Raw genomic sequence first — 23,107 nt, 5'->3', positions numbered from 1 at the left:
GAGAGGAGAGAGAGAGAGAGAGAGAGAGAGAGAGAGAGAGAGAGAGAGAGAGAGAGAGAGAGAGAGGAAAAATAAGATATGAAGAATGTGAGAAATTTATGGGAAAACTTGCGACTTAAAAAAAAAAAAAAAGACATTTCGCATTTTTAATAACAGAATCAAAAACTTTTATTCAAACAAGACTAAAGTTTGTCTCTCTCATGCTATTAAGATTTGTAAATGATCGAACTAGAAAGGAAAATATAAGAGGAAAAAGAATGAAAATAGTTTAGTAAAGCTCCGACTCGAAAATGTCCTACGATAAACAACGAGAAAAGAAAAAGGGAAAAATGCAAGGAAAAAGAAACGAGAAAAGTCAAAGATTTGCTCAGAAAACGTGTGAAATAATGTCAAAGAACAGAATTAACATGAAATGAAAAAGAAAACTTTCTCTAAATCGTAAATGAATAGATAGATAAAAAGTGACTGAAAAGATGATGAAAAATATTTGCACCGAAAACGCATGAATTTGTCAGAGATAATACTAACCCCTCACCCCCGAAAAAAAAAAAAAAAAACATTAACTGAATCGAAAAAAAAAAAAGAATATATAACGAATGTAAAGAAAAGGAAGATGATAAGAAAACGACAAACATTTACACATAAAACATATTAATGTATGCCGAACTTTAAAATCAGTAGAATAAGAGAAAGAAAACGCCCAATGAATAAAACCCATCAAAAGTCAACGATAAAGAAAACGAAGACAAGAAAAGATTATTTTAACAGAAAGTGGATGAAAGAAAGAAAACTGAGCTTCGAGTCCTATATAAGAGAATTCGAGACAAAACAAAATGTGCAGAAAAAAAAAAAAAACACAAAGAGGAAGATAAAAAAAGAAACGGTAGTAAATCTATAGATCTATGAATAAAAAAAAAGTATCTAATCCTTTATAAGGGAACTCGATTCAGAATGAAAATAAAGAGGGAAAAAATGCAGAAATAAGTGAAAAAGGACGATAAAAAGAACAGAAATACCAAAGAAGCTGTAATAAATCTGTAAATCCATGAAAGGAAACAAAGAATCGAAACCTATGTAAGGCGATTAGAGACTCAAATAAAAATATACAGGAAAAGAAAAACACAAAGGGAAAGAGAACGATAGAAAGAACCTAGGAAAAAAAAGAAAACTGTAGTAAATCTGTAAACCTATGAAACAAAAAAAAAACAAAAATACAGGAAAAGAGAAAGACAAAGGGAAAGAGGACGAAAAGAAAAACCTAAGAAAAAAAATAAAATAAAAGGAAATTGTGGTAAATATATAGATCTATGGAAGTAAAAAGCATCGAATCCTATACAAGAGAACTGGAGCCCATAGGAGAGGACGAATGCACCGCGGTTAATATCATAATGGAGATCCACAGGTAAATGCATTAACCAACAGTTCACCTGATAGCCTCTTAATTAGAACGGAAATGGAGGTGGAAACAAAGGTGACTCAATCCGCGCCTAAATTGGTTTAACAACAGCTTGTGCTCACCGGTAATGTAAACAGATAGGCTGGGTGGGGATGAGGCCTAGGCGCGCTTAGGCCTAAATGGGAAGTTATCTAGTCTAATGTGTCTCTGGTAACTTATGGTGTTGAAATTTACACACACACTCACACACACACACACACACACACACACACACACACACACACACACAGAGAGAGAGAGAGAGAGAGAGAGAGAGAGAGAGAAAAAGAGAGAGGTCAAGGAGGGATTGCTTAGAAAAGGACAAGAAGTGAAGAGGGAGAGGTGAGAGCGAAGGAGAGAGGTGAGAGGAGCTGGGAGAATGGAGAGGGGAGGAGAGGAGGATGAAGAGGGGGAGGAGGATGAAGAGGACTTAGACATAATGAAGAAAGGAGTGTGTGTGGGCGGCTGGAGAGAGAGAGAGAGAGAGAGAGAGAGAGAGAGAGAGAGAGAGAGAGAGAGAGAGAGAGAGAGAGAGAGAGAGAGAATCCCTTCCCAGTAGTTAGCTCAAATACAGCTCACCCAAGTGTAACATTGCCGCAAGATTAGCATACAGACACACGCATACGTACCTAATATACGCACACACATACATACATACGTACATACATACATACATACATACATACATACATACATACATACATACAGAGGCAACAGTTAGAGGGTTATACTTACATAACATTCACTTAGTTAAGTAGAAAACAGAGGAAACAATTAATTTTGGCCACTGGTAACTAAACAGATAAAAAAAAAAGGAAGAGGAGGAAGAAGAAGAGGTGGAGAGGAAGAGAGGAAGGAAAAGAAGGAAGGAAATAATGTTTTTTTTTACAACGCAAGAAGGGGAAAAAGAAAACATAAAGCAAGAAATATCGTGCATTAGTAGAATTTTCTCTATTTCGTGAACTTAAACAGTAAGAAAATTGATGTACTTTATATTAACTTCTTTTCTTTACTTTTAATTTCATACTGTTTTCCTTCCTTTCTCTCTCTCTCTCTCTCTCTCTCTCTCTCTCTCTCTCTCTCTCTCTCTCTCTCTCTCTCTCTCTCTCTCTCTCTCTCTCTCTCTCTCTCTCTCTCTCTCTCTCTCTCTCTCTCTCTCTCCATCGACAGCGGGGTGGGAGCAATATTGGCAAGATAATACAGTGTAATATTTGTTCTTTTTCCTATGCAAATATTGTAAGAGTCAATGTTTGGTGATATTCAGAAAGGGCGGCGGACGCTGACAAAGGTTTATGAGTAGAGAGACGGAAAGAAAGAAAAAGATAGATAGATACATGGATAGACAGATAGACAGATGGATGGATAGGTAGATAGACAGGCAGACAACAGAATGAAATAAACGACAGATAGATAGGTTGATATAGGTATATTAACAGACAGACAGACAGACAGACAGACAGATAGATAGATAGATACGAGTAGATAGATAGATAGATAGATAGATAGACAGACAGGCAAAGTGACAGATAGACTGATTGATAGATAAACAAATAGACAGATAGACAGACAGACAGACAGACAGACAGACAGATAGATAGATGGATCAACACACAAACACTCAGAAATATATTGATATGGAAATTACTCTTTCTTTCCGCTTCTTTCTGCCTTCAAATATATTCCCCCATATTTCATCTTTGTTTTTTCCTCTTCCTCTTCCTCACTCTTCCGCGTCCTATTGTTTTCTTCCTCTTGGTCGTCCTCTTTCTCTCTCTCTCTCTCTCTCTCTCTCCTCCTCTATCTTCTTTTCTTACTCCTTCTCGTCTTTCTCTTCCTCTCCTCCTCCTCCTCCTCTTCGTCCTCCTCCTCCTCCTCCTTCTCCTTCTCCTGTTCGATTTTTGTTGCCTTTGGCCGGTTTCCCTCATATATATAAAAAAATAAATAAACTAATTACCCATATCAGCACATTTTTATCACGCGTTAATTTCATCGTTTATTTGCCACCGAATGTCTCCTTCCCTTCCCTCCCTCCTTCCCTCCATTCCCTTCCTCCTTCCCTCCCTGTGCCCGTCCTCTTCTCACACGACCGGTCACCAAGTCAATATCCACAGGCAATATCTCCCAGGTGTCTGCTCTGTTTACAAGCTTTCATGGCCACCTCCTCCCCCTGGCCGCCGTCACCACCACCGTCAGCGCCATCAGGTAACAAACAAGACCGCGTCAGGTGTAAACGAGATGCAGGTGAATTAATAACAATTGTAATTTGAGTGATGATGATGATGCTAATGGTTTAATTTGATGCATTGTTTAATTTGACGTTTTGAAGTGTAATTGACAATAGGAATAGAGAGGTAGTGGATGTGAGTTTAGTTTTAAGAATCATAGGTTGAAATGCGAGGCTTACGAAATGAAATATTGAATACGCTTTGTGTATATTGTTATTTTGCTCCCTCATTTCCCTTCTCCGTTCGTATCTCGGAGGAATGTGTTGAACTGGAAGGATATGAACGTGTGTGTGTGTGTGTGTGTGTGTGTGTGTGTGTGTGTGTGTGTGTGTGTGTGCCTCAAGGGATAAAATATGTATAAGGATAAATGAATAAACTGAGATGAAGGAAAACGTAACTAATTATGAAGGTGAAAAACATGAAAGCGAAGCAGAGACAAAGATAACAACAGGGGGAGAAAGAAAAAAATATATATATATATATAAAAAGAAACAGGAGAGAAACACGAAAGAGCAGGAAGATAGAAAGATGAAGAGGAGACAGAAAGAAGAGAAGGACGGAAAATGAGTTAAGGAAAAGAGATACGAGAAAGAAGATGATGAGGAAGAAGCAGGAAAGAAACATGAAAGAGCAGGAAGAGAGAAAGATGAAGAGTAGGAGACGGAAAGGAGAAGAGGAAGACGGGAAGTGAGTTAAGGAGAAGAGGTAGGAGAGGAAGAGGAGAGTGGTGGAGGAAGTAATGGAGGTGGTGATGAAGGAGGCGGTGAAGGGAGGCAAGGGATGGGCGGACTGGTCACATGGGCACTGGCAGACCGCAGGTGGCTCGGGGGAAAAACTCCACGTCCCTGAAGGAGAAGAAAGAAGGGGAAGGAGGGAGCGGGAAACACGGAAAGTAGGAAATATTGGTGGTGGAAAAAGAAGTGAAAAAAAAAGGAGTGAAATATGATAACCAGACGTAGGAAAACAGGAATGGAATATAGAAAAGAAATGGAAAAGAAATGAAATTTGATAACGGATATGGAAAAACATGAATGGAAAATAAAAAAGGAATGAAAGAAAAAAGTAAAATATGGTCACGGGTATGGAAAACAAGAATGGTGGATGAAAAAAAATAGAAAAAAAATGAAGTATGATAACTGGTAGAGAAGATAAACAGATAAAAAAAAAATACTTATATTTAGAAACGGGAACTGAAAGAGAGAGAGAAAAAAATAAGGAAAAGTTAAAATTAGTAAAGGATATAAATAGAAACAAAACACACCTATAGAAGAAAAAAAAGTCATGAAGAAAAGACCAAACTGGAAAATAAGGCAAAAATTCAAAAACAAAAAAGCTACAAATTGAAGTAATATAAGAAAAGAAAAACAACGGAAAAAATCAAATACAGTTAATTACGCATCCTTCAGGTGTGTGTGTGTGTGTGTGTGTGTGTGTGTGTGTGTGTGTGTGTGTGTGTGTGTGTGTGTGTGTGTGTGTTTTGAGTCAACGAAACATGTCAAATCATAACATATAAGGTGATGAAAGTATGTAATCACATGGTCAACACACACACACACACACACACACACACACACACACACACATCAAATTAATTCGGAAAAGTGAACAAAAAGATAAAAAAAGAACTAATTAGCAGTTTATTACCGAAAATTAGCGGCAAGAACCAGCGGCAATTAGCAAGAATTTGTCGCCTCTAGTAAAGACGACCGTCTCTTGTTTTTTTTTTTTTTTTTTGTCTATTCTTTATAAACTACGAGGCGGAAATTTTAATAGAAAGTACGTGATTGTATTAATTTTATTTTTTCAGACGATTATTTGAATGTAAATTTGATGGCGCCTTGATTTGGTCTCGCGTGTGTGTAAGTGTGTGTGTGTGTGTGTGTGTGTGTGTGTGTGTGTGTGTGTGTGTGTGTGTGTGTGTGTGTGTGGTAGCTTTAATGCAGTGCTTCTTTTAATGTCTATCATGATGTTTTTTGGGCATATCTTATTTGAATATTTATTTTTATCCTCCTCCTCCCCTCCTCCTCCTCCTCTTCCTTCTTCTCCTCCTCCACACGCTTCTCGACCTTCTCCTCTTCCTCCTTCTCCGTCCCCTCCTCCTCATTTTCCTCCCAATATTACTTCGTTAACCTGACACTAATATAATTTAGACATTTTTTCCCTCTCCTTCTCCTCCTCCTTCTTCTCCTCCTCCTCCTCCTCCTCCTCCTCCTCCTCCTCCTCCTCCTCCTCCTCCTCCTCCTCCTCCTTCTCCTCCTCCTCTTCCTCCTCTTTGCCTTCCTCCTTTGTTCTCATTCTCGTTATTTTCTATCGTCGCTAATAATTATTCTTTTCTCTCGCTGCCTCAATTTTTCCCTTTACTTTCTGGCCCATTTTCCTTTCCTCTTTCTCCTCCTCCTCCTCCTTCCTCCTCCTCCTCCTCCTCCTCCTCCTCCTCCTCCTCCCATTCTCTCCACTCCATGTGAATTAATACACGGCTTTTCTGTTATTTTAGTATTTTCGTTTCCTCACCGACCCATAATTTACGTTAATTAAACCTTGGAGGAGAGAGAGAGAGAGAGAGAGAGAGAGAGAGAGAGAGAGAGAGAGAGAGAGAGAGAGAGAGAGAGAGAGAGAGAGAGAGACATTATTCAGCCTAATTAGAAGAATTATATCCCAGCGAACTCTACGAAGTAAAGATATCTCTATTAGATTTTTACCCGTTGCTCAATCTCTCTCTTTCTCTCTCTCTCTCTCTCTCTCTCTCTCTCTGGGGCAGTGAAAGGTAAACAAGGCGATCACGACTGAGAGTGGAGTTCAACGCCCTCTATTGCTGCGAGGTAGAGATGGAAGGTCTGCAGTGCCCAGTATTTCTTAAACGCTTTGCTTTCTCATCACGACTGTTTTCAAAGGTCACTGAGATGATTAGCCGGATTCTTGCTAGTGCTTCTTCAATTCATAATGTAGAAGTCTTGTTAATATGTCACCAGGACAGTAAAAACACCCTTAGAAACCCGTGTCACTTCAACTAGAGCCTTTTGAAAGTGGGGTGCGGTGACGCTGTTTCAGAATGTGGTAACTTTTTTTTCATGTTTTAATTTCACGCCATGCGAGAAATTTTTTAATCAACTCACCTCATATAGTTCTGTGTAGGGGTTTGTATGTAACGTGTGTGTGTGTATGTGTGTGTGTGTGTGTGTGTGTGTGTGTGTGTGTTGCAGTTGTAATACACGCTGTAATACACGCGGACTATCACGATTAACGAGGGAATTTCTCTTAATTATCCAATAACATCTCATTTCATCACAACTCGAACCGTTCTGGTCATAATTAACACGCCCGTTCATCATCACTCGCTTGTCCCTCGCGCCATACGTACGTGCCACTTTTCCCTCGTGGTTTGCTGAAATTGTCCCAGCTAATGATTAATTACCACACGCACCACTATTTGTGCGACAGGTTCACTAAAATGCCTCATCCGAATAAAATGTTTGTCCATATTACCCTAAAGAGTACCTGCTTCCTGTTACCTGCTACTCTGAAAATATGCTGTTGTTAGTTTTACCTGTTACTCTTACTATTAATCCGAAAAAGTACCTGTCTATATGATTCTAAAAAGTACCTGTTAGTGTTTCCTGTTACTCCGAAAAAATACCTGTCTGTTTTACGCTGAAAATATGCTGCTGTCGCTTTTAACCTGTTACTTTTACCGTTAAATCCGCAAAAAATGCCTGTCCATATGGTTCTGTTAGCGTTACCTGTTACTCTGCAAATACCGTTTATATTATTTTGAGAATACATATTCCTGTCGCTTTCACCTGTTGCTGTTAATGGTGATCTGAAAATACCTCTTTATATTACTTTAAAAATGCCTGTTACTCTTATTACTTTGTGTTGGTGTTACTCAGAAAAAAAAGAAAATAATGTTTGCATTACTCTGGAAATACCTATTTATTATTTATTATCACTGTTATTGTCACTGTTACCTGTTTCTCTTCACTGTTACTCTAAGAATACCTGTTTGCATTGTTCTAAAAATAAAAGTAATATCTGTTAAAGGGATTTCAAAACTACCTAACTGTTTCTGTTACTGTTACCTGTTTGTTAGCCTGGAAACATGTATGTACACTACTCTTACGCCACCTATTACTAATACCATTACTTATTATATGTACACTACTCTTACGCCACCTGTTACTAATACCATTACTTATTAATCCTACTTTGCAAAACGTTGTTCACATTCGAGCGTCACCAGAGAAACTTTCATCCTCTTTTTAAGTAACGAAAACCTGGAAAATCTGGAAATCCTGTTATCAGCAGTGGGGACGCGGGTGCTAATCCCTTCATCTGGAAACCTGGAGCATGCGGGTATCATTCCAGCCGTCATTCCAGTGTGGCTGTGGAAAGAGCTGCGCAAAGGTGAATGGTTTTGACCTCTGCAGATCGGGAGATGGGGAGGAATCGGGAGGCTTTGTCAGAGGGGATGGGGAGCAAGGTAGGACTGGGGTTAAGGGTACTGTGGGGGAGGAAGGGAGGGAGGGTTAAGCTCTCCCTAGTGCAGGAAAACCGATGGCAGATCCTGAATCACAGTTACAGTGACTGATAGTGAGGCGCGGTATTGTTGTTGTTGTGGTGGCGGTGGTGGTGGTGATGGGTGTGGGTGGCGGTATTCGTGTGGAGAGATTAAAGTCAGTGGTTTGGTGCTTGTGTGGGAGTAATGTGGAGGAGTGTGTGGGCGTGATTGTTTCAGTGGTGTTGTAATGGATGGTGTGTGTGTGTGTGTGTGGCGATGACACTTCTCGTGTAAAGGTGATCTGCGTACTTGTTTCGTTTTGTTTTTTATTGCTATTGGATGCGGTAGTAGTAGTAGTAGTAGTAGTGGTAGTGGTGGTGGTAGGAGTAGTAGTAGGAGTAGCAGTTGTTGTTGTTGTTGTTGTTGTTGTTGTTGTTGTTGCAATGGAAGTGACGTTCGTTTTCCGTGTTGTATTTATTATATATCTTGATATTTTACTAACTATTACTCTTCCTTAGAAAAGAGAGAAAAAAAAATTCATAAATTCACAAGTTACCCTTATAATACATATTCTCACTCACTTACGCATACCGTTTTCTTCCAGTAGATGGCGGTGGTGAGGAGATTCCCTTCCTGCGTTTCGAGTCTCAAAGCTTCGTTTCATTCCGAGCTTGAGATATTTGACCAAAACCAGCCAGTGTGACGCAGACCTCGGACAGGTAGCGACGAGCGTGCTGATGCGGCCTCCTGTAGATGTATCCTGAAGGTGTGGCGGCTGAGGACTGGCGGGGCGTCTCTGGGAAGCAGGAGTCGAGGTGAACACTGCAGTAGGAGGAGGAGGACGAAGACTTGAAGGTGAGTGAAGTGTTTGTTGATCGAGTGTGGGCGAGTTAGGATTGGAAGCCATTGTGTTGATGAGTGAAGGGAAAGGGAGAGAGAGAGAGAGAGAGAGGGTATTATGCTTGCGTTATTGTGTTAGTGATGGGTGTGTTGTGATGAGAGGAATATTAATACATTTCGTGAACAGGTTATGAAGGTAAGGAGTTTATTGTGGGTGTAAATTATTATTATTGTGTTATTACTATTAAACTATCAATTATCTCGGCGCTGCTAGTTATTGCCTGAGTCAACACCTCCCCCACTCCTTCATTGCCAACCCTGCCTGGCCCTATCCCCCCTCCACCTCGCCCCCTTTCCCATCCCGTCCCCTCCCTTCCTTAATCACCCTACTCCATCCTGTTCCCCAAATCCCCACGCTTCATCCCAAACCCCCGACACTTCACCCGTCACACACACACACACACACACACACGTAAAGCTGCATCCCCCATAGAGCTGTGCAGTGTTGTCCCGCCTGACACTCTCCCTGTACTCGCCATAAATCTTGATGGAGCCATTACTGGGGAACCCGCGGGACAGGGCCTCCAAAGTACACCGAAGGGCCATTTGTCTGCGCGACCACTGGGCCATTTGTGGGGGCCGGTGAGCCGCGCCGCAGCATAACCCTGATTTAATTATTGGCCCGGGAGCTTCTGTTCTCGTCAATTGTTTGGGGAGGACAATGTTTATACGCTTATCAGCACGCCGTTTTCTCTCCCGAGCCGGGCAAATGAGTTCTTTCATTTTTGCGAACATGATGAAGACGTTGATTAATTCATTATATTCATTACTCGCCTGAGATGAGCGCGCAGGGGTGATGGGGAGGGGGGGAGAAAGAGTGAGAGGAGGAGAGAGAAAGAGAGAAGGAAGAAAAGACCTTAATATTTTTTTTTAACTCAAATTATTATGAAAGCCAAGAGGGAGATTTAAATGGAACTCTAAATTCGTAGATGAAAATAAGAGAAAAAATACCTTCTGTCCGCAGTTCATTTAAACGACGTCGTGGAGTAAATTTCAAGTATATCTGGAAGGAAAACACGTGGAGATGTTAACAAAGCATTCTGAGGTGAGATAATGACGCAATTACAAGCAATGACACTGTAACAGAGCGTAGAGTAATAATTTAGAAGGAAGAAAGGAAGAAAGAGTAATTAAGCAAAAAGATTAAGAAAAAAACAGCAGCAGGGAAGATAATCAGTCTGGGAACGAGGAGAGATAACGAAAGATGTGAACGAAGGAAAGAATAATAGGATGATTAATGTTCCTTGCGGGGAGAAAGGAGGAGGAGGAGGAGGAGGAGGAGGAGGAGGAGGTGGAGAGGAGAGGAGAGGAGAGGAGAGGAGAGGTGGGAGGAAGGGAGAATAATAACAATCCTTACTATCTCAGTGTATACAATCTGGAAGCAGGTAATTGTAAGGTACCTCGCCACATTTTACCTCTTACCACCTCTGTTCCCCCATTTTCCCTCCAGTTTTCTTTCCCCAGACGGCACATTAACCTCCCTCTTTCCCTTCATCTCTCTCTCTTACTCCCACACGCTCCCCTTGTTATTTTTCCCGTACCCTCCAGCTCTTTTTTTTTTTCCTTACTCCACTCACCCCAACCACGGTTCTCTTGTCTCTCTCTCTCGTGCCATCAGTCAAATCTCGCTCAGTTTCCCCTTCTAATTGCTCTGGTTTGCATTGTTTTCTTTGGTATAACATTGTCTTCCTTACGTGACTATTCATGATAGAACCAATTAATTGTTCCCGCTGGCAGGTGAAGGAGAAAGGTAAAAAAGAATTAAAAAAAAGATGGGTTTTTTTTTTTTTTTGGCATAGTAATCGCTGTCTCAAGGGAGGATCTATGTAGAAAACGTAATACTGGATTTTGATATATAATTTCTAGCGTATTTACATATTTCCTGGCGAATATAATAGTAATTCCTGCATCTCAAGGGAAGACGTGCGTAGAAAACGGGAAGTGTTGCACTCAGGTGTGTCATAGGCAGTGGAAAGAGGCACAATATTTTCAGTGTTTATCGTGAACAGAAAACGCGGTGTTAGAAGATTTAGAATGACTTTAAGCAGGTAGAAGTAACCCATTAATTTGTACGTGTATATAATGCATAGAAAATGGAAAACTATCACTTGACTTGTGTAGTGAGGAAAGAAAGAGGCAGATAATTTTCACGCTATTTAGAGTGAATAGGAAACGAAATACTTGCAAATTTTAGAATTATTTTAAGCAGGAAAGTAGCAGGAAAGTAGCAGGAAAGTTTCTACGTATATATATTGCGTAGAAAACTGGAACCTGAGGATTTAGTCGTGTAATAAGCAAGGTAAGAGACTCATAATTATCAGTATGTTTATAGGGAACAGAAAATGCATTGCTGGTGAGTTTAGAATGATTTTAGGCAGGTAGAGTAGCCCATTAATTCCCAGGTGTATACGATGCGTGGAAAATGAAGTACTATTGGATTTACTTGCGTTATAAGCAGGGAAAGTAGCACATAATTCCCACGATATTTGTAGTTCGAGGAAAACGAAGATAGGAACAGAAAACGAGGTGCATAGTAAGTTAGCGGGCACTCGTTTATTTCAACGCTCTCATAATTTTTCCGATGCATCACCTGAATAAGATTACCTCGAGAGCTCCCCTGACTTGGCTTTACCTGACCTCGCACCTGACCTTGACTTTTGAGGGAGAAATGTGTAAATCTTCAGCTTCTTGGGTCTGTTGGTTCACGTATTGGGTCTGAAGTGAGATGTTATTGTTATTCTCAACTTACCTTTACAGATCCACTTACCATTTATCGTCCTCTGTGTCCTCTCTGCCTCCTCTTCCCCCTACCCCTCCTCCTGTTCCCTCCTCCTCCTGCTCCTCCTCCTTTTATCCTTCCTTTCATGCGTCTCCCAGAATTTATCGCTCGTTTGTCACCGCCCCAGATCTCTAGTGTATAATTTCCATTGGTATATATTGGGAGATTATACAAACCTATCGCTGAGAGAGAGAGAGAGAGAGAGAGAGAGAGAGAGAGAGAGAGAGAGAGAGAGAGAGAGAGAGAGAGAGAGAGAGAGAGAGAATGCCTCATTGCTCACGTATGACATTCATCTGCCAAATGTCCAAAATTTATGAAGTTAACCAGAATAAAAAAAAAAAATAAAATAAAAAAAATCAGAAGATCTTCCATCCCTCCTCACTTAAACAGGTTTCAGTGAGGGGAAATGGGTTCGAAAAAGGGAGTTAAAGAGGAAACCGTGTATGGAGAAGGGAGGTTCCAGATAGGGGAGGCGTACTGTAAAGGGGACGGGAAAGATTCAGATGGCAAGAGGGGATCCGGGAGTTGAGAAGGGGATCCAAGAGGGTGTGAGGAGGATCCAGTAAGGTTTATTGGGATTTAGAAGAAGCAAACAGGATCCAGAAGAGAGGAAAGGAAGGAGAGAGAAGATGTGGATGGTCTGTATAGGTAAAGGATGCAAAGGGATGGGTGTAAGGACGCATGTGGAAGGTAAAGGGATAGGAGGGTGAGATGGTGAGATGAGTAAGGGGTGCAGGGGAAGGTAAGGGTGTTCTGGGGTTTGGGATGGATCAAGGGGAGGCGAGGTGGATTAAGGAAGGATAGGGAAGGATAAAGGGGACACAGGGCGAGGGTGAAATAATACGTGTGTGTGTGTGTGTGTGTGTGTGTGTGTGTGTGTGTGTGTGTGTGTGTGTGTGAGTGAGTGATATTTCTATACACGAGTAAAGCGTTGAAACCATGGGACACACACACACACACACACACACACACACACACACACACACACACACACACACACACACACACACACACACACACACACACACACACACACACACAAAGCAGTGAAGATAAAGACCAATTCATGTTATTACAATTCAGAGAGAGAGAGAGAGAGAGAGAGAGAGAGAGAGAGAGAGAGAGAGAGAGAGAGAGAGAGAGAGAGAGAGAGAGAGTATAAAAGAGCAGGCGAGCGATCAAGGGAGTGAACCAGTGTAGAAGGATGGAGGAAAGAAGAGATACAGGGATAAAAGGGAGGAGGAAGAGAGGCGGCAAACACAACACTGCAATTTTCCCACGAGAAATAAGATACTAGAAATCGATGGGAATTCACACGAGGCCTCAACTTCCCCCATCCCCCTTTAACACCCCACCTCCTGCCCCCCTCACCACACCCTCTTCCCTCTTTTCTCGCACCTGCAACTCATTCATCCCCACTTTGTTCCCTTCCCCCCTACCTTAACTTTGCTATCCCAAACTTATTCTCCCTCTCTCCTTTTTCTTTCCCAGCCTTTCTCCATTTCTTTACTGTCTCATCCTTTCCATTTCTCTATTTCCTTCCTTTCTTTCTCTCTCTCTCTCTCTCTCTCTCTCTCTCTCTCTCTCTCTCTCTCTCTCTCTCTCTCTCTCTCTCTCTCTCTCTCTCTCTCTCTCTCTCTCTCTCTCTCTCTCGCCTTTTCTTCCTTTTTCAGATCTTCCTTTTTTGTCCCTTCAGCTCTCCATCTATTTTTCATTCTCTCTCTCTCTCTCTCTCTCTCTCTCTCTCTCTCTCTCTCTCTCTCTCTCTCTCTCTCTCTCTCTCTCTCTCTCTCTCTCTCTCTCTCTCTCTCTCTCTCTCTCTCTCTCTCTCTCTCTCTCTCTCTCCCTCTCTACTCCTTCATGTGCATCCTTCCTTCTCTTCCTCCATTCATTACTCCCTTAATGAATCTTCTCCATTCCATTCCTCCTCCCCGTCCTCTTCCCCCTTTCCCTCTCTTTCCCTATCACCTACAGACCTCTTTCTTTCCTCCCATAGCTGCCCCCACTTTCTTAACCCGTACCTACTCCGCCTCCCTCTCACCCACTATCACTCGTACCCCACCACAAGCACCACAGCCAAACTCCACACCCTCCCCCTCAGTATCTCAAGCCAGCCGTCCCCCAGACAATACCCACACAGCGAACAAAAGCGGCTCGGATAAACCACATTCAATACCGTCCCCTGAGATACCAAGTTAGCTTCGTCCTAACTCCGGGACGGTCTCCTGCGACGCCTAATGTGGGAAGTTTGGACCGTCCTGCCCTGGGTTGGCGGTGTTGGGGTTAGACTTGCGGGTGGGAGAAAGGGGAGAAGGGATTGCAGGGGAGGGGGAGAATAGCAGGGGAGAAACAGGAGAGATTTGAAGTCTAGAGGGATAGGAAAGGATGTGGAGGAAGAGGAGAAGGGGAGGAGAAAGGGAGCAGGAGGAGAAGGGGAGGAGATATTGAGGTCTCGGTCTAGAGGGACGTGGAGGAACAGAGAGGTGGTGGGGAGCAGGATGTGAGAAGGAAAGATTCTGTGTCTCGGGGGGGGGGGGGCGGCAGAAGTGGGGAGAAGGAAGGAGATGGAGATTTTATAAGAGAAAGAAACTAAAGCGAGAGGGAGAAGTAGAGGTTTAGGAGCTTAGTGAACTGGGAAGGATAGAGGAAAGATAGTAAAAAGAAGAGATGGGAGGAAGGAACTAGAGGAAGAGAGAAAGGAGGAGGAGGAGGAGGAATTAAGGATAAGAGAGAAAGGAGAAGGAACAGGAACTAGGATAAAAGAGAAAGGAGGAATAGGAACTAGGAAGAAATTAAAAATAAGGAATAGGAACTAGGAAGAGAAGAAGAAGAAAGAATAAGAACTAGGAAGAGAAAGAAAGGAGAAAGAATATGAACTAGGGAGAGAGAGAGAGAGAGAAGGAGAGAAGAGAGAAGAGCAGGGACTAGAAGGAGAAAGAAAGGACAAGGAATAGAAACTAGAAAGAGAGAAAAGGTAGAAGAAATAGGAACTAGAAATAGAGAAAGAACGAATAGAAATTAGGAAGAAAGAAAGAAAGAAAAGAGAAGGAATAGGAGGAAAGAAAAAAAAATATTTGGAGCGCGTAGGAAGAGTATAGAATTGAAGGAAAAAGGAAGAGATGGACAGAAGAAGAAATACGAGAAGGTAAAGGAAGGGTTGTTGGGGAGGAAGGGTCGAGGAGGGAAGAAAATTAAAAAAAAGGTTTGAAGGGATGGATAGGAAGGAAGAAAAGGGGAGGAACGCAAGTGGGTAGGGAGGATACTTGGGGAGCGGAAGGAATAGAGAGGTGGGGAGAGGTGGAGTTGGGAGAAGAGTGGGAGAGGGAAGAAGAGGGAGAGGGAAGCAGAAGGAAGATAGGAATAGTAGAATTTGGGGAGAAGAAAAAAATAAAAGATAAAGCAAGAGAGAGAGAGAGAGAGAGAGAGAGAGAGAGAGAGAGAGAGAGAGAGAGAGAGAGAGAGAGAGAGAGAGAGAGAGAGAGAGAGAATGCGGAGTAGTTTACGTAGTTAAGGAAAGTGGTTGTTATGTTTGTTGTTATATTGTTGTAGTTGTTGCAGTTGTTTGTCCTGGTTCCTGCTGCGTGTGTGCGCGCGCCTGTGTGCGAGTGTGTGTGTGTGTGTGTGTGTGTGTGTGTGTGTGTGTGTGTGTGTTGTCTGTCGTTCCTGTTCTTGTTCTTGCCGTTGTTTTTATTTTTGCTCTTGTAGGAATTGTGGTCACGTGGTAAGAGAAAATGCAAATACGAGTGTACCTTTTGCAGTGAAATAAGAGAAGGTGAAGGAACACTTGAACATCGCCAGGAGAAAGAAAATGGAAAAGAAACAGGAGGGAGAAAGAATAGAAATGAATCGCAGGAGGAGGAGGAGGAGGAGGAGGAGAGAAAACGCTTATCGAGGAAACATTTGAAGATAGAGGCTTGAGAGAGAGAGAGAGAGAGAGAGAGAGAGAGAGAGAGAGAGAGAGAGAGAGAGAGAGAGAGAGAGAGAGAATTCTAATGTCCGACACGTGGAAACAAGCCGAGGGTGGAGCAAAGAAATTTTTAAACATTGATAGGAGGAGGAGGAGGAGGAGGAGGAGGAGGAGGAGGAGGAGGAGGAGGAGGAGGAGGAGGGAAGGGGAGTTGGGGTAGAAAATGGACTCAGGAGATAGAGGGAGGGGGAGAGAGGCTAGTGGTGGGGAGATGATAGTAGGGGGTGGAAGAGGGGGTGGAGAGGGTAGTGGAGGAGGAATAATGGAGAGGAGGCGGCGAGGACAGCGCCAGCTCTCTTGTTTTATTGATGTACCAAGTCAGGTCGTGAGAGAGAGAGAGAGAGAGAGAGAGAGAGAGAGAGAGAGAGAGAGAGAGAGAGAGAGAGAGAGAGAGAGAGAGAGACCAAACACCATTCTCCTCTCACCACTTTGTCTTTCTCCCCGTGTCCTGTTCACATCCTGTTCCATAATACACACACACACACACACACACACACACACACACACACACACACACTTATCATTCTTACATATAAACATACACACACGCAGGACAGACTGATATACAAACACATTTCAATTCATCACACCCATTTCTCTCTCTCTCTCTCTCTCTCTCTCTCTCTCTCTCTCTCTCTCTCTCTCTCTCTCTCTCTCTCTCTCTCTCTCTCGATGACAGAAACCATCTCAAGATCAAATCACATTGTAATCTTCTAGACACATCTGCCTCTCCTTTCTCATAACCTTCATCCCTCCTCCTCCTCCTCCTCCTCCTCCTCCTCCTCGTCTCGTCTTCCAGTCCTTAAGGGGAAGTGTCATCGTCCCAGTCTATTCTCGTCTTGTCGGTTCCATCAAGAATTGTCTTCGTGGAGAGCTTACGCCTCGTCTTCTTTTGAGCGTCTTTGTTTATGTGGGGACTCTCTCTCTCTCTCTCTCTCTCTCTCTCTCTCTCTCTCTCTCTCTCTCTCTCTCTCTCTCTCTCTCTCTCTCTCTCTCTCTCTCTCTCTCTCTCTCTCTCTCTCTCTCTCTCTCAGTAACAAGATTTCGCTTCTCCGGATAATTTTCTTTTTCCTCACTTGATTAGTTCTTGTTTCTTTCTTTTTCTTTTCTCCTTTTTATTTAATTTCTATGGTTTTCATTAGATTATCTCCCTCCCCTTTATTTCCTCCTTGCCTCCTTCCTTTTTATTCTTGCTGTTTCTCATTCTGTGTCTCCTCTTCATCCTCCTCCTCCTCCTCTTCATCCTCCTCATCCTCATCCTCATCCTCCTCATCTGGTATATCTTAACTTTGTTTCATTATCATGCTAATTGTTATAATCCCTGCCCTTCGAAGAGGAGGAGGAGGAACAAGTGCAGGAGGAGGAGCAGGAGGAGCAGGTGGAGGAGGAAGAAAAAGAGAGTAAGTGGAGGATGTAAGGGGAGAGCGGTGGAAAAGTGGAGAGTTGGAGGAATAAAGAAGGAGGAAAAAGAGTTAAAAGAAAGTGATGGCAGTGCTAAGTAAGAAAATGTGGTGAGGAGGAGGAAAAAAGTGAAAGAGGTGGAGTGGCGGAGCGAAGGTTTAAATTAAGGGTAAAATGTGACAAAAGTTAGGCAGAGAGAGAGAGAGAGAGAGAGAGAGAGAGAGAGAGAGAGAGAGAGAGAGAGAGAGAGAGAGAGAGAGAGAGAGATTCACACTGCAATTATTCGTTCATCAAAGTAGAACCGATTTTTTTTTTTAGTTCATTTCATTGCTCTTATAAGCCGACCATTTTTTTTTGTTTTCTCTTTACTGCGCAGCGTTTCATCAAATTTTCGTTCTTGTATTAATTCCATTGCTTAGTTATGACTCGTTACTTTGTCTACAGAAATCCGTGTTTAAAAATCCCTTTGAAGAGCAGCAGTGTGTATGAATTCCCTTCTTGAGTTGCTCTTATTAATCACTTCATAAAAATATCCCTTCAAAATTTCGCTTTCAGAATATCATCATCATCATCATCATCATGTTCATCATCTTCAAGACCTGTTACTTAAGACCTTTTACACTTTGAATCGCTTCCTAGGTCTTCTTCTTCACCTACACACCTGCATAATTTTTCTTATTGTACAGCTCTCGATCAGAAATGTGTTCATGTGGCTCACTATTTCCTTATTTGTCTCTGTGTTGTTAGTCCTAGTACTGTTGTAATTCCCCTGTCTTCTTCTTCCTTCCTTTTTTCCGCATTCCTCTCGACCTGTAACTCCTGCCACTTGACTAACTCTTGTCTTTGGTGCCTGTACATATCACACTCTATAATGAAATGTTCAGTTGTTTCTTTCTTCTCTACATGACTTGCATTGCTGTTCTATTATGTCTGTTCTTACAATTTAATTCTAGTGTTCCACTTCTTGCTTTAAACAGTAATTTGCCTCTCTAGTCACCTTGATACCATTCTTCTCTCCCTATCTTTCCTTTGTTTCTATGCCATCTAAACACTAAAAGAGTGCTTTTAGTGTTCATTGCCATTGCTCCATTCTTTATGGCCATTCCTCTCTATCCTGTTCTTAATTTCCTTGACTGTCATTTCTTGCCGTCCTTCGAAAAGCTTACTTAAAAAAAAAATCCAAAAATACCCTAAAAAAAAAACACCTAAAAACATTTAAAAAACAAAAGTTTCATAAAAAAACGGCTTTAAAAAACCCTCCTTATTAAACATCTTTAAAAAAAATCCCTCCTTATAAAACCTTTAAAAAAAAAATCCTTATAAAACACCCCCATTCAAGAACACTCCTTATAAAACACCCCATTTAAAAAAAACAAAAAATTCCTTATAAAACTTCCCTTTCAGAGAAAAAAATGAAAAAAAAATTCAGGAAGCACCCCATTCCAAACACACCATTTAAAAGAAAAGACACCCCATTAAAAACACAGTAGACACCTGCCGAAACGATAATTACTCCCAGTGAGGTCTAAAGCACTGTTCAGGGGGTGCTGTGAACTTATCATTAAACCCAGCTGTGACCTCACTGAACGTTTCCCTTTGTGTCTCACAACACAAGGGGGTAGTCACAGCCTGCCCTCTAAAGACAACTCTCTTCCTCCACACAAAACTACAAGCACCTAATAACACACACACCCTTCACTCCAAAAATTTTAAAATCATGGCGACTCCTACACCAGCCTCGGAGTCCCCATCTGGGGAGGACCATAAATGTCCCCAGGTCGGACTGCCTTTCCGTCGACGACCCTAAGTGTCTTGACACCCTCAACTTTTTCTTCATTAACTTCTGCAACATTCGCGGTCTAAGATCTAATTTTCAATCTGTAGAACACCACCTCTCCTCTTCTAAACCTCATCTTCTTTTCCTCACTGAAACTCAGGTGTCTGAGGCAACTGACAGTAGCCCCTTTTCTGTTCCCTCCTACTTTCTCTATCCTCATTTTCGATCCAAAGCTGGATGCTGCGTTTATGTGCGCAATGACTTAACCTGCTCTCGTGCCCACGCTCTTGAATCTTCCGAGTTTTTCCACCATCTGGCTACGACTACAGAGTCATTCTCATACTAAATTTATCTGTGCTGTATACCTCTCTCCTAACTCCTCTGACTATAAGAAATTCTTTGACTACTTAACTTCCAAAGTGGAGCACATTCTGACCCTCTTCCCTTTTGCAGAGATCTCCATTCTTGGAGACTTCAATGTTCACCACCAGCTTTGGCTTTCCTCTCCCTTCACTGACCATCCTGGTGAACTAGCCTACAACTTTGCTATCCTCCATGACCTAGAGCAATTGGTGCAACACCCTACTCGTATTCCTGACCGTCTTGGAGATAATACGCCCAACATTCTTGACCTTTTCCTGACCTCTAATCCTTCTGCTTATGCTGTCACCCTTTCTTCTCCGTTGGGCTCCTCCGATCACAATCTCATATCTTTATCTTGTCCTATCACTCCAATCCCTCCTCAGGATCCCCCTAAGCTTGAAGGTGCCTCTGGCGTTTTGCCTCTGCTAGTTGGGGGGACCTGAGGCGGTATTTTCTGATTTTCCTTGGAATGACTACTGCTTCCGTGTCAGAGACCCGTCTTTGTGTGCTGAGCGCATAACAGAGGTGATAGTGTCTGGCATGGAGGCGTACATTCCTCACTCTTTCTCGTCCTAAACCTTCTAAACCTTGGTTTAACACAGCTTGTTCTCGTGCTATACATGATAGAGAGGTGGCCCACAAAAGGTACTTAAGCCTTCCTTCACCAGAATCTCATGCACTTTATATTTCTGCCCGGAACCATGCCAAGTCTGTTCTCCAACTAGCCAAAAACTCCTTCATTAACAGAAAATGTCAAAACCTTTCAAGATCTAACTCCCCTCGTGATTTCTGGCATCTAGCCAAAAATATCTCCAATAACTTTGCTTCTTCTTCTTTCCCTCCTCTACTTCAACCAGATGGCACCACTGCTATCACATCTATTTCTAAAGCTGAACTCTTTGCTCAAACCTTTGCTAAAAACTCTACCTTGGACGATTCTGGGCTTGTTCCTCCCTCTCCTCCACCCTCTGACTACTTCATGCCTCGTATTAAAATTCTTCGTAATGATGTTTTCCATGCCCTCGCTGGCCTAAACCCTCAGAAGGCTTATGGACCTGATGGGGTCCCTCCTATTGTTCTCCAGAAACTGTGCCTCCGTGCTTGCACCTTGCCTAGTCAAACTCTTTCAGCTCTGTCTGTCAACATCTACCTTTCCTTCTTGCTGGAAGTTTGCCTACATTCAACCTGTTCCTAAAAAGGGTGACCGCTCTAATCCCTCAAACTACCGTCCTATTGCTTTAATTTCCTGCTTATCTAAAGTTTTTGAATCTATCCTCAACAGGAAGATTCTTAAACATCTATCACTTCACAACCTTCTATCTGATCGCCAGTATGGGTTCCGTCAAGGCCGCTCAACTGGTGATCTTCTGGCTTTCCTTACTGAGTCTTGGTCATCCTCTTTTAGAGACTTTGGTGAAACTTTTGCTGTTGCCTTGGACATATCAAAAGCCTTTGATAGAGTCTGGCACAAAGCTTTGATTTCCAAACTACCCTCCTACGGTTTCTATCCTTCTCTCTGTAACTTCATCTCAAGTTTCCTTTCTGACCGTTCTATTGCTGCTGTGGTAGACGGTCACTGTTCTTCTCCTAAATCTATTAACAGTGGTGTTCCTCAGGGTTCTGTCCTGTCACCCACTCTCTTCTTATTATTCATTAATGATCTTCTAAAACAAACTTCTTGTCCTATCCACTCCTATGCTGATGATACCACCCTGCACTTTTCCACGTCTTTTCATAGACGTCCAACCCTTCAGGAGGTAAACATATCACGCAGGGAAGCCACAGAACGCCTGACTTCTGATCTTTCTAAAATTTCTGATTGGGGCAGAGCAAACTTGGTATTGTTCAATGCCTCAAAAACTCAATTCCTCCATCTATCAACTCGACACAATCTTCCAGACAACTATCCCCTCTTCTTCAATGACACTCAACTATCCCCCTCTTCTACACTGAACATCCTCGGTCTGTCCTTTACTTATAATCTGAACTGGAAACTTCACATCTCATCTCTAGCTAAAACAGCTTCCATGAAGTTAGGTGTTCTGAGACGTCTCCGCCAGTTTTTCTCACCCCCCGCAGCTGCTAACTCTGTACAAGGGCCTTATCCGTCCATGTATGGAGTATGCTTCACATGTCTGGGGGGTTCCACTCATACTGCTGTTCTAGACAGGGTGGAATCAAAAGCTTTTCGTCTCATCAACTCCTCTCCTCTAACTGACTGTCTTCAGCCTCTCTCTCACCGCCGCAATGTTGCATCTCTAGCTGTCTTCTACCGCTATTTTCATGCTAACTGCTCTTCTGATCTTGCTAACTGCATGCCTCCCCTCCTTCCGCGGCCTCGCTGCACAAGACTTTCTTCTTTCTCTCACTCCTATTCTGTCCACCTCTCTAACGCAAGAGTTAACCAGTATTCTCAATCATTCATCCCTTTCTCTGGTAAACTCTGGAACTCCTTGCCTGCTTCTGTATTTCCACCTTCCTATGACTTGAATTCCTTCAAGAGGGAGGTTTCAAGACACTTATCCACCAATTTTTGACCACTGCTTTGACCCTTTTAGGGACTGGCATTTCAGTGGGCATTTTTTTTATTAGATTTTTGTTGCCCTTGGCCAGTATCCTTCCTACATAAAAAAAAAAAAAAAAAAAAAAAACCCATTCAGAAACACCCTTTATAAAACACCCCATTAAAAAAAACACCCCATTTAAGCACAACCCATTGAAAACACAGTCCCAGAAGGTCAAATCCTGTGTTTTCCTACATCCAGATATCCTACGAGTCCCTTTAATTACCCATGCAACACCTGATTCCCTTTCAGAAACCCACCACGGACCTTTTGAAACCCTTCCTTTGATTCACACCTCTTCGTTTCTCTGGCTTTGGTCCAAATTCCCTTTTACTTTGAGACATCCGCGCCATCCGTCCCGCTAATGACAGGTCTCGGCCTCTCACAACGCCCACAAACAGGCCCTCGTTACACACGCATTCACAGACACCAATACTCTCTCCTTTCCCTTTACTCTCCTTTCCCTTTACTCTCCCGGTCCAGATGGTAGTGATAGGAGTGTCATCTGGTGGCGGCCAAACTGACTGAAATCTGAGTAGTCTTGTGGGAGAGCGGGCCGAGTTTGTCTTTCCCTGTTTTTCTCTGGCGGGTCAAAATAATATTCGTCGTTGTCATTCCAGTAAATCGTAGTGTATCGCGTTTGTGTTTATTTGTGTTGCGTGCCGTAAAATTGGTTCCTGTTATTGCTATCATAACGAAATAATTGTTTTATGCGTGGTGGTGTTTCCTGGTAAAATAGTTGCTCATTGTTGTATTGTTTTCTGTTCCAGCAATAGATTTTTACACGTGGATCGTCAAATGGCTGAGGATTTCATTTTTTTTTTTCTTTTTGATCTCCTCGTGATATGAATATACGTACAAGGAGACTGGAACCTTACTGCCCTTTTTTTCTCTCTCTCCTTTATCACCTCCACGTTTAGTCCTCTCATTCAGTCTTCACTTCTAATTCATCCATCACTCCTTCACTTTTCATTCATCCTTCACTTCCTATTCATCCTTCACTTATTCCTCATTCCTCCTTTTCTTCTCATTCATTCTTCGCTTCTCATGCATCCTTCCTTTCTCATTCATCCATCCAAACCTTGCTCTCTTATTCATCCTCATTCACTGCATTCAACTTTCTCATTCACTGCACTCATTCACACTCATTCATCCTCACTCACCGCTCACTTGCTCTTTCGTTCATACAACCACGACTTAA

Source organism: Scylla paramamosain, chromosome 36 (genome assembly GCF_035594125.1).
Source record: "Scylla paramamosain isolate STU-SP2022 chromosome 36, ASM3559412v1, whole genome shotgun sequence".
Classification (NCBI taxonomy): domain Eukaryota; kingdom Metazoa; phylum Arthropoda; class Malacostraca; order Decapoda; family Portunidae; genus Scylla; species Scylla paramamosain.
This window is presented reverse-complemented; position numbering follows the sequence as displayed.